This window comes from Tachyglossus aculeatus, chromosome 7 (genome assembly GCF_015852505.1).
Source record: "Tachyglossus aculeatus isolate mTacAcu1 chromosome 7, mTacAcu1.pri, whole genome shotgun sequence".
In the NCBI taxonomy this organism is placed as follows: domain Eukaryota; kingdom Metazoa; phylum Chordata; class Mammalia; order Monotremata; family Tachyglossidae; genus Tachyglossus; species Tachyglossus aculeatus.
In genome coordinates, this window is record NC_052072.1 from 4,774,808 (window position 1) to 4,788,706 (window position 13,899).

The window sequence follows — 13,899 nt, forward strand, 5'->3', positions numbered from 1 at the left end:
TGTACTAAGCGCCTGGGAAGTACAAGTTGGCAACATATAGAGACAGTCAATCATTCAATCAATCAATCGTATTTATTGAGCGCTTACTGTGTGCAGGGCACTGTACTAAGCGCCTGGGAAGTACAAGTTGGTAACTTATACAGACAGTCAATCGATCAATCTATCATATTTGTTGAGCGCTTACTGTGTGCAGAGCACTGTACTAAGCGCCTGGGAAGTACAAGTTGGCAACATATAGAGACAGTCAATCATTCAATCAATCAATCGTATTTATTGAGCGCTTACTGTGTGCAGAGCACTGTACTAAGCGCCTGGGAAGTACAAGTTGGCAACATATAGAGACAGTCAATCAATCAATCAATCATATTTGTTGAGCGCTTACTGTGTGCAGAGCACTGTACTAAGCGCCTGGGAAGTACAAGTTGGCAACATATAGAGACAGTCAATCAATCAATCAATCGTATTTATTGAGCGCTTACTGTGTGCAGAGCACTGTACTAAGCGCCTGGGAAGTACAAGTTGGCAACATATAGAGAGTCAATCAATCAATTAATCAATCGTATTTATTGAGCGCTTACTGTGTGCAGAGCACTGTACTAAGTGCCTGGGAAGTACAAGTTGGCAACATATAGAGACAGTCAATCAATCAATCAATCGTATTTATTGAGTGCTTACTGTGTGCAGAGCATTGTACTAAGCGCTTGGGAAGTACAAGTTGGCAACATATAGAGACAGTCAATCAATCAATCAATCAATCATATTTATTGAGCGCTTACTGTGTGCAGAGCACTGTACTAAGCGCCTGGGAAGTACAAGTTGGCAACATATAGAGACAGTCAATCAATCAATCATTCATATTTATTGAGCGCTTACTGTGTGCAGAGCACTGTACTAAGCGCCTGGGAAGTACAAGTTGGCAACATATAGAGACAGTCAATCTATCAATCAATCAATCGTATTTATTGAGTGCTTACTGTGTGCAGAGCACTGTACTAAGCACCTGGGAAGTACAAGTTGGCAACATATAGAGACAGTCAATCAATCAATCAATCAATCGTATTTATTGAGCGCTTACTGTGTGCAGAGCACTGCACTAAGCGCCTGGGAAGTACAAGTTGGCAACATATAGAGACAGTCAATCAATCAATCAATCAGTCGTATTTATTGAGCGCTTACTGCCTGCAGAGCACTGTACTAAGCGCCTGGGAAGTCCAAGTTGGCAACATCTAGAGACAGTCCCTACCCAACAGTGGGCTCACAGTCTAAAAGGGGGAGACGGAGAACAAAACCAAACATACTAACAAAATAAAATAAATAGAATAGATGTGTACAAGTAAAATAAATAGAGTAATAAATATGTACAAACATATATACATATATGCAGGTGCTGTGGGGAAGGGAAGGAGGTAAGATGGGGGGGATGGAGAGGGGGACGAGGGGGAGAGGAAGGAAGGGGCTCAGTCTGGGAAGGCCTCCTGGAGGAGGTGAGCTCTCAGTAGGGCCTCGAAGGGAGGAAGAGAGCTAAGCAGTTACTATGTGCAAAGCACTGTTCTAAGCGCTGGGGAGGTTACAAGGTGATCAGACTGTGAGCCCACTCTTCTAGACTGTGAGCCCACTGTTGGGTATATGTTGCCAACTTGGACTTCCCAAGGTCTTAGTACAGTGCTCTGCACACAGTAAGCGCTCAATAAATATGATTGAATGAATGAATGAGTGAATCAGGTTGTCCCACGGGGGGCTCACAGTCTTAATCCCCATTTTACAGGTGAGGGAACTGAGGCTCAGAGAAGTGAAGTGACTTGCCCAAAGTCACACAGCTGACAAGTGGTGGGGCCGGGATTTGAACCCCTGACCTCTGACTCCAGGGCCTGTGCTCTTTCCACTGAGCCACGCTGCTTCCTCAAGCAGTGCAGGGCATGCGTTACGTCGTTCATTTCATCTATTTACTGGGCGCTTACTGAGGGCAGAGCGTGCGTTCGATCGTTCCTTCTATCGTATTTATTGAGCGCTCGCCGTGTGTACAGCATGCATTCGATCGTTCATTTGACTACACTGATTGAGCGCTTACTGTGTGCAGAGCATTCATTTAATCAGTAGGGACCGTCTCTATACGTTTCCGACTTGTACTTCCCAAGCGCTTAGTACAGTGCTCTGCACACAGTAAGCGCTCAATAAATACGACTGAATGAATGAATGAATCAATCAATTTATTGGGCGCTCACTGCGTGCAGAGCAGTCATTCGATGTATTTACTGAGAGCTTATTGTGAGCAGAGCATACGTTCGATCATTCATTCAACGGCACTGATTGAGCACTTACTGTGTGCAGAGCATTCGTTCAATAAATTTATTGAGCGCTCACCGTGTGCGGAGCAGTCATTCGATGTATTTACTGAGCGCTTATTGTGAGCAGAGCATGTGTTCGATCATTCATTCGACGGCACTGATTGAGCGCTTACTGTGTTCAGAGCATTCATTCAATCAGTAGGGACCGTCTCTATCTGTTGCCAACTTGTGCTTCCCAAGCGCTTAGTACAGTGCTCTGGACACAGTAAGTGCTCAATAAATACGATTGAATGAATGAATGAATGAATTTATTAAGCGCTCACTGCTTGCGGAGCAGTCATTCGATGTATTTACTGAGTACTTATTGTGAGCAGAGCATACGTTTGATCACTCATTTGATGGCACTGATTGAGCGCTTACTGTGTACATAGCATTCATTCGATCAATCAATTTATTGAGCACTCACTGCGTGCAGAGCATTCATTCAATCAATTTATTGAACGCTCTGTGCAGAGCCTACTGAGAGCTCACTTCCTCCAAGAGGCCTTCCCAGACTGAGCCCCCTTTTTCCTCTCCTCCTCCTAGATCCCCCGCAACCCTATCTTCTTCCCCTCCCCAGAGCACTTGTATATATTCACACATATTTATTATTCTATTTATTTTACTTGTACATATTTACTACTCTATTTTATTAATGATGTGCTTATAACTATAATTCAATTTATTCTGATGGTTTTGACACCTGTCTACTTGTTTTGCTTTCTTGTCCGTCTCCCCCTTCTAGACTGTGGGCCCGTTGTTGGGTAGGGACCGTCTCTGTTCGGCACACAGTAAGCGCTCAATAAATACAATCGAATGAACGAATTCATTCGGTCATTCATTCAATGTATTTCTTAATAATGATAGCATTTATTAAGCGCTTACTATGTGCAAAACACTGTTCTAAGCGCTGGGGAGGTTACAACGTGATCAAGTTGTCCTACGGGGGGCTCACAGTCTTCATCCCTATTTTACAGATGAGGTAACTGAGGCGCAGAGAAGTGAAGTGACTTGCCCAAAGTCACACAGCTGACAAGTGGCAGAGCTGGGATTTGAACCCATGACCTCTGACTCCAAAGCCCGGGCTCTTTCCACTGAGCCATGCTGCTTCTCTATTTGAGCGCTTACTATGCACAGAGAATGCATTTGATCGTTCATTCGATTGCATTGATTGGGCTTTTACTGCATGTAGAGCCATAGTTCATTTGGTCTATCTACTGAGCGCTCACTGGGTGCAGGGCATGCGTTCCATCGTTCAGTCTATCTATTTACTGAGTGCTTATGGTACGCAGAGCGTGCATTCGATCATTTGTTCAATCGTATTTACTGAGCGCTTGCTGTGTGTACAGCATGCATTCGATCGTTCGTTTAACTGCACTGATTGAGTGCTTACTGTGTGCACAGCATTCAATCAGTCAATTTATTGAGCGCTCACTGCGTGCGTAGCATTCATTCGATGCATTTACTGAGCGCTTATTGTGCTCAGAGCATTCCTTCGATCATTCATTCCACTGTATTTACTGAGCGCTTACTGTGCACAGAGCATTCATTCAATCGTTCATTTGATTGCATTGATTGAGCGCTTGCTGTGTGCACGGTGCTGTACTGAGCGCTTGGGAGAGGACGATAGAACAACAGACAGACGCATCCCTGCCCACAATGAGCTCACAGTCTAGACGGGGGGACAGACATTAATAGAAATATAGAAATAGAGAAATAAGTACATAAATAATACATAAATAGTATGGTAAATAGTATAATACTATACTACAATATATAATATATATATATAATATATACAATATAATATATATGATATACAATATATAATATATACAATATAATATATAATATTATAGTATAATAGTATAATAATAGTACATAAATAAATAATAAATAAGTACATAAATGACAGATATGTGCTGTGGGGCTGGGAGGGAGGATGAATGAAAGAGCAAGTCAGAGCGACGCAGAAGGGAGTGGGAGAAGAGGAGAGGAGGGCACAGTCAGGGAAGGCTTCTTGGAGGAGACGGGCTTTTAAATGCCTTCATGAGCACTGAACTAAGCGTTTGGGAGAGGACAATGCTACAGTATTGTATTTATTGCATTGTATTGTGTTACAATTATTTTAATTGTATGTATTTACTGTTCTATTTATTTTGTTAATGATGCGCATTTAGCTTTAATTCTACCTGTCCACATGTTTTGTTTTGTTGTCTGCCTCCCCCTTCTAGACTGTGAGCCCCTTGTTGGGTAGGGACCGTCTCTGTTGCCAACTTGTACTTCCCGAGCGCTTAGTACAGTGCTCTGCACACAGTAAGCGCTCAATAAATACGACTGAATGAATGAATGAATGAACAATAAACTGTCACATTCCCTGTCCACAACGAGCTTACGGTCTAGACGGGGTGGGGGTGGGGCAGACATGAATAGAAATAAATTAATGAGAGATATGGACATAAATGGTTACAAGCAGCGTGGCTCAGTGGGAAGAGCCCGGGCTTTGGAGTCAGAGGTCATGGGTTCAAATCCCGGCTCCGCCACTTGACAGCTGTGTGACTTTGGGCAAGCCACTTAACTTCTCTGTGCCTCAGTTACCCCATCTGTAAAATGGGGATTAAGACTGTGAGCCCCCCGTGGGACAACCTGATCACCTTGTAACTCCCCCAGAGCTTAGAACAGTGCTTTGCACATAGTAAGTGCTTAATAAATGCCATCATTATTATTATTATTATTAAGGGCTGGGAGGGGGGATGAATAAAGGGAGCAAGTCAGGGCAAAGCAGAAGGAAGGGAGAGAAGAGGAAAGGAGGGTGCAATCAGGGAAGGCCTCGTGGAGGAGCCCAGCAATCAACTGTATTTATTGAGCGCTGACTTTCAATCAGTCGTATTTCTGGAGCGCTTACTGTGTGTGGAGCACTGTACTAAGCGCTTGGGAGAGTACAATACAACAATAAACAGATATACTCCTGGGTGCGGGGCACTGAACTAAGTGCTTGGGAGAGGACAATATAATAAACAGATTCACTCTAGGGCGTGGGGCACTGCACTAAGCGCCTGGGAGAGGACAAAATAATAGACACATTCCTGGGTGCAAGGCACTGTACTATGTGCTTGGGAGAGGACAATATAATGAACAGACACGTTCCTAGGTGCAGGGCACTGTACTAAGCACTTGGCAGACAACAATGTAATGAACATATTCATTCCTGGGTGCAGGGCACTGTACTAAGTGCTTGGGAGAGGACAATATAATAAACAGGTTCATTCTTGGGCACGGGGCACTGCACTAAGCGCCTGGGAGAGGACAAAATAATAGACACATTCCTGGGTGCAAGGCACTGTACTATGTGCTTGCTGTATATATGTTTGTACATTGTATATATGTTTGTACATATTTATTACTCTATTTATTTATTTATTTATTTTATTTGTACATATCTATTCTATTTGATTTTGTTAGCGTGTTTGGTTTTGTTCTCTGTCTCCCCCTTTTAGACTGTGAGCCCACTGTTGGGTAGGGACTGTCTCTAGATGTTGCCAATTTGTACTTCCCAAGCGCTTAGTACAGTGCTCTGCACATAGTAAGCACTCAATAAATACAATTGATGGTGATGATGATGATGAGAGGACAATATAGTGAACAGACACGTTCCTAGGTGCAGGGTGCTGTACTAAGCACTTGGGAGAGGACAATATAATGAACAGATTCATTCCTGGGTGCAAGGCACTGTACTAAGAACGTGGGAAAGGACAATATAATAAACAGACACATTCCTGGGTGAAGGGCCCTGTACTAAGCGCTTGGGAAAAGACCGCACAATAGAACAGACACGTTCCGTGCCTACAACTGAGAAGCAGCGTGCTTCAGTGGAAAGAGCCTACGCTTTGGAGTCAGAGGTCATGGGTTTAAATCCCGGCTCCGACAATTCTCAGCTGTGGGACTTTGGGCAAGTCATTTCACTTCTCTGTGCCTCAGTTCCCTCATCTGTCAAATGGGGATGAAGACTGTGAGGCCCCCATGGGACAACCTGATCACCTTGTGACCTCCCCAGCGCTTAGAACAGTGCTTTGCACATAATAAATGCTTCATAAATGCCATTATATTATTATTATTATGATTATTATTACAACAAGCTGCATCACTGCCACCTGCCTTGCGCTGACTCAATGAGTGCAGTTGCTGAAGAAAGACGTAAGAACATAAACTGCAGTGCTCGGTCAGCGCCTACTATGTGCTCAGCCCTGGGCTAAATGCTGAGGATGACACGGAAATTCGTGAAGCGTTCCATATTTTACAAGGCCCTACTGAGAGCTCACCTCCTCCAGGAGGCCTTCCCAGACTGAGTCCCTTCCTTCCTCTCCCCCTCGTCCCTCTCTCCATCCCCCGCATCTTACCTCCTTCCCTTCCCCACAGCACCTGTATATACGTATATATGTTTGTACAGATTTATTACTCTATTTATTTATTTTACTTGTACATATCTATTCTATTTATTTTATTCTGTTAGTATGTTTGGTTTTGTTCCCTGTCTCCCCCTTTTAGACTGTGAGCCCACTGTTGGGTAGGGACTGTCTCTATATGTTGCCAACTTGTACTTCCCAAGAGCTTAGTACAGTGCTCTGCACAAAGTAAGCGCTCAATAAATACGATTGATTGATTGATTGATTGATTGAGGTGGCTACAGTCCAATCAGATGGGACCCAAGCTCGGTTCCCTGTGCGGCTCTCCCGGTCCCGGTGGATAGGTGGATGGGGTTTCACCTCCATTTTACAGAGGAGGAAACTGAGGTCCGGAGCGGACATTCATTCAGTCGTATTTCCTGAGCGCTTGCTGTGTGCGGAGCACTGTACTAAGCGCTTGGGGAAGTACAATGGGACATTAAACAGTTGACATTCACTATCCACAACGAGCTGACAGTCTAGAGGGGGAGAAGAGAACTTGGCACAGAACATTCCTGACAGGCAGGCGGGGGCAGGGATCAAGCTCTGGAGAGTGCACTCTTCCTTCCCACTGAGCCCTGCCGCTTCAGTGTAGCCTTAGTCAATCAACCAATCAATCAATCAATCAATCGTATTTATTGAGCGCTTACTGTGTGCAGAGCACTGTACTAAGCGCTTGGGAAGTCCAAGTTGGCAACATATAAAGACAGTCCCTACCCAACAGTGGGCTCACAGTCTAGAAGGGGGAGACAGAGAACAAAACCAAATATATTAACAGAATAAAATAAATAGAATAGATAGGTACAAGTAAAATAAATAAATAAATAGAGTAATAACTATGTACAAACATATATACAGGTATATAGCTTCAGTGGCTAAAGCTCGGGCCTGGGAATGAGAAGATCATGGGTTCTAATCCTGCTCCACCACTTGTCTGCTGTGTGGCCTTGGGCAAGTCACTTAACTGGGCTTCAGTTCCCTCATCTGTAAAATGGGGATGGGGACTGTGAGCCCCACATGGAACAGGGACTGCGTCCAACCCGACTTGCCTGTATCCACCCCAGCGCTTAGTACGGTGCCTGGCACATAGTAACCTCTTCACAAATACCACAATTATTATTATTATTAAGTCTGCTGAGTAACCTTACCCAAATCACTACACTTTTCTGTGCCTCAGTGATCTCATCTGTACAATGTGGATTAAGACTGCGAGCCCCAAGTGGGACAGGGATGGGATCCAGCCTGATTAACTTGCATCTACCTCAACACACATAGTAAGTGCTTAATAAATACCACGATTGTTATTATTTTTATTATTGTTATTATTATTATGTCTGCTGAGTAACCTTACCCAAATCACTACACTTTTCTATGCCTCAGTGATCTCATCCGTACAATGTGGATTAAGACTGCGAGCCCCAAATGGGACTGGGATGGGATCCAGCCTGATTAACTTGCATCTACCTCAACACACATAGTAAGTGCTTAATAAATACCACAATTGTTATTATTATTATTATTGTTATTATTATTATGTCTGCTGAGTAACCTTAGGCAAGTCACTACACTTTTCTGTGCCTCAGTGATCTCATCTGTACAATGTGGATTAAGACTGCGAGCCCCAAGTGGGACAGGGATGGGATCCAGCCTGATTAACTTGTATCTACCTCAACACACATAGTAAGTGCTTAATAAATACCACAATTGCTATTATTATTATTATTATTGTTATTATTATTATGTCTGCTGAGTAACCTTAGGCAAGTCACCACACTTTTCTGTGCCTCAGTGAAAACATATGTAAAATGGGGATTATTAATAATAATAATAATAATAATAATGGTATTTGTTAAGCACTTTGCTTAGAACAGTGCTTGGCACATAGTAAGTGCTTAACAAATGCCATTATTATCATTATTATTATTATTATTATTCTCTGGGCCTCATTTACCTCATCTGTAAAATGGGGATGGAGACAGTGAGCCCTACATGGGACAGGGACTGTGTCCAACCCGATTTGCTTGTATCCGCCCCAGCGCTTAGTGCAGTGCCTGGCACACGGTAAGCACTTCATAAATACCACAATGATTATTATTTTAGAGTAAGTCACCACATTTCCTGCCTTCGAGAAGCTTTAAATCGCTCGCGGCCCGTGTTCTGCCTCCAGCCAGGAACGCCCTCCCTCTTCCGTCCGCTCGCTGTGGGAAGGGAACATGCCTACCAACTCTGATTTTACTCAGTGTGGCTTATAGTGGAAAGAGCCCGGGCTTGGGAGCCAAAGGATTCATTCATTCGATCGTGTTTATTGAGCGTTTACTGTGTACAGAGCACTGTACTAAGCGCTTGGGAAGTCCAAGTTGGCAACATATAGAGACGGTCCCTACCCAACAGCGGGCTCACAGTCTAGATGGGGCCGTGATGTGGGCGCTAATCCCGGCTCTGCCACTTGTCTGCTGTGTGACCTTGGGCAAGCCACTTAACTTCTCTGTGCCTCAGTGACCTCATCTGTAAATGGGGATTAAGACTGTGAGCCCTCTGTGGGACAACCTGACTACTTTGTATCTCCCCCAGTGCTTAGAACAGTGCTTGGCACATAGTAAGTGCTTAACAAATACCATCATTATTATTATTATTACTCTCCCGAGCGCTTAGTATGGTGCTCTGCCCACGGTAAGCCCTCAATAAATCCAGCTCATTTTACAGTTGAGGTAACTAAGGCCCAGAGAGGTCAACTGACTTCCCCAAGGTCCCCCAGCAGACAAGTGGCGGAGCTGGGATTAGAACCCCCAGGCCCGGCTTCTCGTGGCTCAGTGGAAAGAGCACAAGCTTGGGAGTCAGAGGTCATGGGTTCTAATCCCGACTCCACCACATGTCTGCTGTGTGACCTTGGGCAAGTCACTTCACTTCTCTGTGCCTCAGGTTCCCTCACCTGTAAAATGGGGATTAAGACTGTGAGCCCCACATGGGACAACCTGATCACCTTGTATTCCCCCCCAGCGCTTAGAACAGTGCTTGGCACATAGTAAGTGCTTAACAAATACCAACATTATTATTATCATTAATCAATCAATCGTATTTATTGAGCGCTTACTGTGTGCAGAGCACTGTATTAAGCGCTTAACTTCATTAACTTCTCTGTGCCTCAGTTCCCTCATCTGTAAAATGGGGATTAAGACCGTGAGCCCCACGTGGGACAACCTGATTACCTTGTATCTACCCCTGTGCTTAGAACAGTGCTTGGCACATAGTAAGCGCTTAACAAATACTGGCATTATTATTATTATTATTATTAACTTCTCTGAGCCTCAGTTCCCTCATCTGTAAAAGCAGCGAGAAGCAGCACGAGAAGCAGCGTGGCTGAGAAGCAGCGTGGCTCAGTGGACAAGAGCGCGGGCTTTGGAGTCAGAGGTCATGGGTTCAAATCCCGGCTCCACCAATTGTCAGCTGTGTGACTTTGGGCAAGTCACTTCACTTCTCTGTGCCTCAGTGACCTCATCTGTAAAATGGGGATGAAGACTGTGAGCCCCCTGTGGGACAACCTGATCACCTTGTAACCCCCTCAGCGCTTAGAACAGTGCTTTGCACATAGTAAGCGCTTAATAAATACCATTATTATTATTATTATTACCCCTGTGCTTAGAACAGTGCTTGGCACATAGTAAGTGCTTAACATTCATTCATTCATTCATTCAATCATTTATTGAGCGCTTACCTGTGTGCAGAGCACTGTACTAAGTGCTTGGGAAGTACAAATCGGCAACATATAGAGACAGTCCCTACCCGACAATGGGCTCACAGTCTAGATATACGATGCCTAAGCCAGTTTTCTTTAGTCGCTGAACTCTACACAGGAGGGTCCAAATTATTTTGACTATAGTAATATACTTTTTTCAAAAATTGTCAAAATCAAAAGTATGGCACAACTATGCCTCACCGTCTCAAGTTTTTGGATGTTCAATAAAATCATCCAAATATTCCATAAAAATGCTGAACAAATACCACCATTATTATTACCATTATTATTCTACTCCTAGACCATGCTGCTTCCAACGAATGTCTTCTCCTGCCAGATCAGAGCCGGGGGCGGGGAAGGAGGAGGGGAAGACATGCTCTTCTGTCCAAACTCTGAGCCCCCACTTTGTCCACGACAAAATCATTTTGGGGGGGACCCAAGGAGCTTCACATGTGGTCGCATTAGATGGTTCTGGACTATAATTATCATAATGACATTTCTTTTAATCATAACCCACTTAACCACTTTGGTGTGGAGGACTCTGTTCAAGGAGCCTAATTTGCATTCAACATCTAATCTTCGTGTTTACCAAAACCCTTCCTAGGCTTTGTTTACTGTCCTGGACCTTTGATCTGGCAAGTCTGGATCAGACGGGGTCAGATAAAACACTGATTACTGGAAGAATCTGGTCTGGGTAAGGAGCTCGGGGTGGAGGATTTTGCTCTCTCCTCCTATCTCCCCCTCCTTGGCAAATCATTTCCAAGAAATAAGTAAATACAACAAGGATGAGGGGTGGGGAAGGGAGAGGAATGGGCAGTCCGGAGGAGGAAAGGAAATTTGGGGGGGTCTCCCTGACAGGCACTGTCCTAAGCGTTGGGATGGATACAAGCTGATCAGGGCGGACACAGTCCCTGTCCCACGTGGGGCTCACAGTCTTCATCCCCATTTGACAGATGACGGAACTGAGGCCCGGAGAAGTGAAGTGACTTGCCCAAAGTCACACAGCAAACAGGTGTAGCCCTACTGAGAGCTCACCTCCTCCAGGAGGCCTTCCCAGACTGAGCCCCCTCCTTCCTATCCTCCTCCTCCCCCCGCCTTACCTCCTTCCCCTCCCCACAGCACCTGCATATATGTTTGTACGTATTCATTACTCTACTTATTTATTTATTTTTATTTGAATATAGTTATTCTATTTATTTTATTTTGTTAATATGCTTTGTTTGTTTTCTGTCTCCCCCTTCTAGACTGTGAGCCCACTGTTGGGTAGGGACTGTCTCTATATGTTGCCAACTTGTACTTCCCAAGCACTTAGTACAGTGCTCTGCACACAGTAAGCGCTCAATAAATACGATTGAATGAATGAATGAAAGTGGCAGAGCTGGGATTAGAACCCAGGTCCTCCTAATTCTCGGGCCTTTCTGATTCCCTGGCCCATGCTCTGCCCACTGAGCAATGGTGCTTCCTGGTTAGGAATCAATTAATGGTATTGTTGTACTGCACTTCCCCAAGTGCTTAGTAATAATAATAATAATAATGGTATTTGTTAAGCGCTTACTATGTGCAAAGCACTGTTCTAAGCACTAGTGGGGATACAGGGTGATCAGGGTTCCCATGTGGGGCTCACAGTCTTATTCCCCATTTTACAGATGAGGTAACTGAGGCCCAGAGAATAATAATAATAATAATGTTGGTATTTGTTACGCGCTTACTATGTGCAAAGCACTGTTCTAAGCGCTGGGGTAGATACAAGGTAATCAGGTTGTCCCACGAGGGGCTCACAGTCTTCATCCCCATTTTACAGATGAGGGAACTGAGGCCCAGAGAAGTGAAGTGACTTGCCCAAAGTCACACAGCTGACAAATGGCAGAGCCAGGATTAGGACCCATGACCTCTGACTCCCAAGCCTGTATTCTTTCCACTGAGCCACACTGCTTCTCTACAGTGCAGTGCTCTTCACACATTAAGCGCTTAATAAATACGACTGAATGAATGAATGATTCAGTAGTATTTATTCAGTGCTTACTATGTGCAGAGCACTGTACTAAATGCTAGGGAGAGTAATTGAATCCTAGCCAGGCTACTGACACATTTGTTTCACCCAATTGGGACGCAGCGTGTGTGACTGGATAGAGCCCATACCTGGGAGTTAGAAGGACCTGGGTTCTAATCCCGGCTCCACCACATGTCTGCTGTGTGACCTTGGGCAAGTCACTTCACTCCCCCTGGCCCGGAATGCCCTCCCTCCGCACATTCGCCAAGCTAGCTCTCTTCCTCCCTTCAAAGCCCTACTGAGAGCTCACCTCCTCCAGGAGGCCTTCCCACACTGAGCCCCCTCCTTCCTCTTCCCCTCCTCCCCTTCCCCATCTCCCCCCCGCCTTACCTCCTTCCCCTCCCCACAGCACCTGTATATATGTATATATGTTTGTACTGATTTATTATTCTATTTATTTATTTATTTTATTTGTACATATTTATTCTATTTATTTTATTTTGTTAGTATGTTTTGTTTTGTTGTCTGTCTCCCCCTTCTAGACTGTGAGCCCGCTGTTGGGTAGGGACCGTCTCTAGATGTTGCCAACTTGTACCTCCCAAGTGCTTAGTACAGTGATCTGCACACAGTAAGCGATCAATAAATACGATTAAATGAATGAATGAATGAACTTCCCTGGGCCTCAGTTACCTCTTCTGTAAAATGGGGATGGAGGCTGTGAGTCCTACATGGGACAGGGACTGTGTTCAACACAATTTGCTTATATCCACCCCAGAGTGTAGAACAGTCTTTGACACACAGCAAGCGCTTAACAAGTACCATAATATTTAATAGAATCACTGCCCAATCTTGAACAGCACAAACGAACACACAAACCCACACACACCCTTTTGACTTCAAAATAGGTTGCTTCCTTTTGGGCAAACAACACAACACGACAAAGGATAGCCATTTGGTGCCCCCAAAGATGTCAGGCCCTGCCCTCCTCAGTGGGGTCTTCTTCAGACAGAAAGGAAAATGGCAACTTGCGGAATCGCCCAAGGCAGCGCGACTTAGGGGCAAGAGCCCGGGGGCTTGGGAATCAGAGGACGTGGGTTCTAATCCCAGATCTGCCACCGATTAGCTGTGTGACTTTGGGCAAGTCATTTCACTTCTCTGTGCGTCAGTTACCTCATCTGTAAAAATGGGGATTAAGACTGTGAACCCCACGTGGGACAACCTGATGACCTTGTATCTACCCCAGTGCTTAGAATAGTACTTGGCACATAGTAAACACTTAACAAATGCCATTATTATTATTATTATTATTATTATTATTATTATTATTATCTAGTGACAACTGTAGCAATAATAATAATAATAATAATAATTGTGGTATTTGTTAAGTGCTTACTATGTGCCAGGCAATAA

General features: G+C 44.4%; 1 protein-coding gene across 2 annotated transcripts in view; it reads right to left on the minus strand.

Moving 5' to 3' along the window:
* SATB2 (SATB homeobox 2) overlaps window positions 1–13,899 on the minus strand; it is a 246,362-nt gene that overhangs the window by 89,114 nt on the left and 143,349 nt on the right. The gene's annotated exons all lie outside the window — the stretch shown is intronic.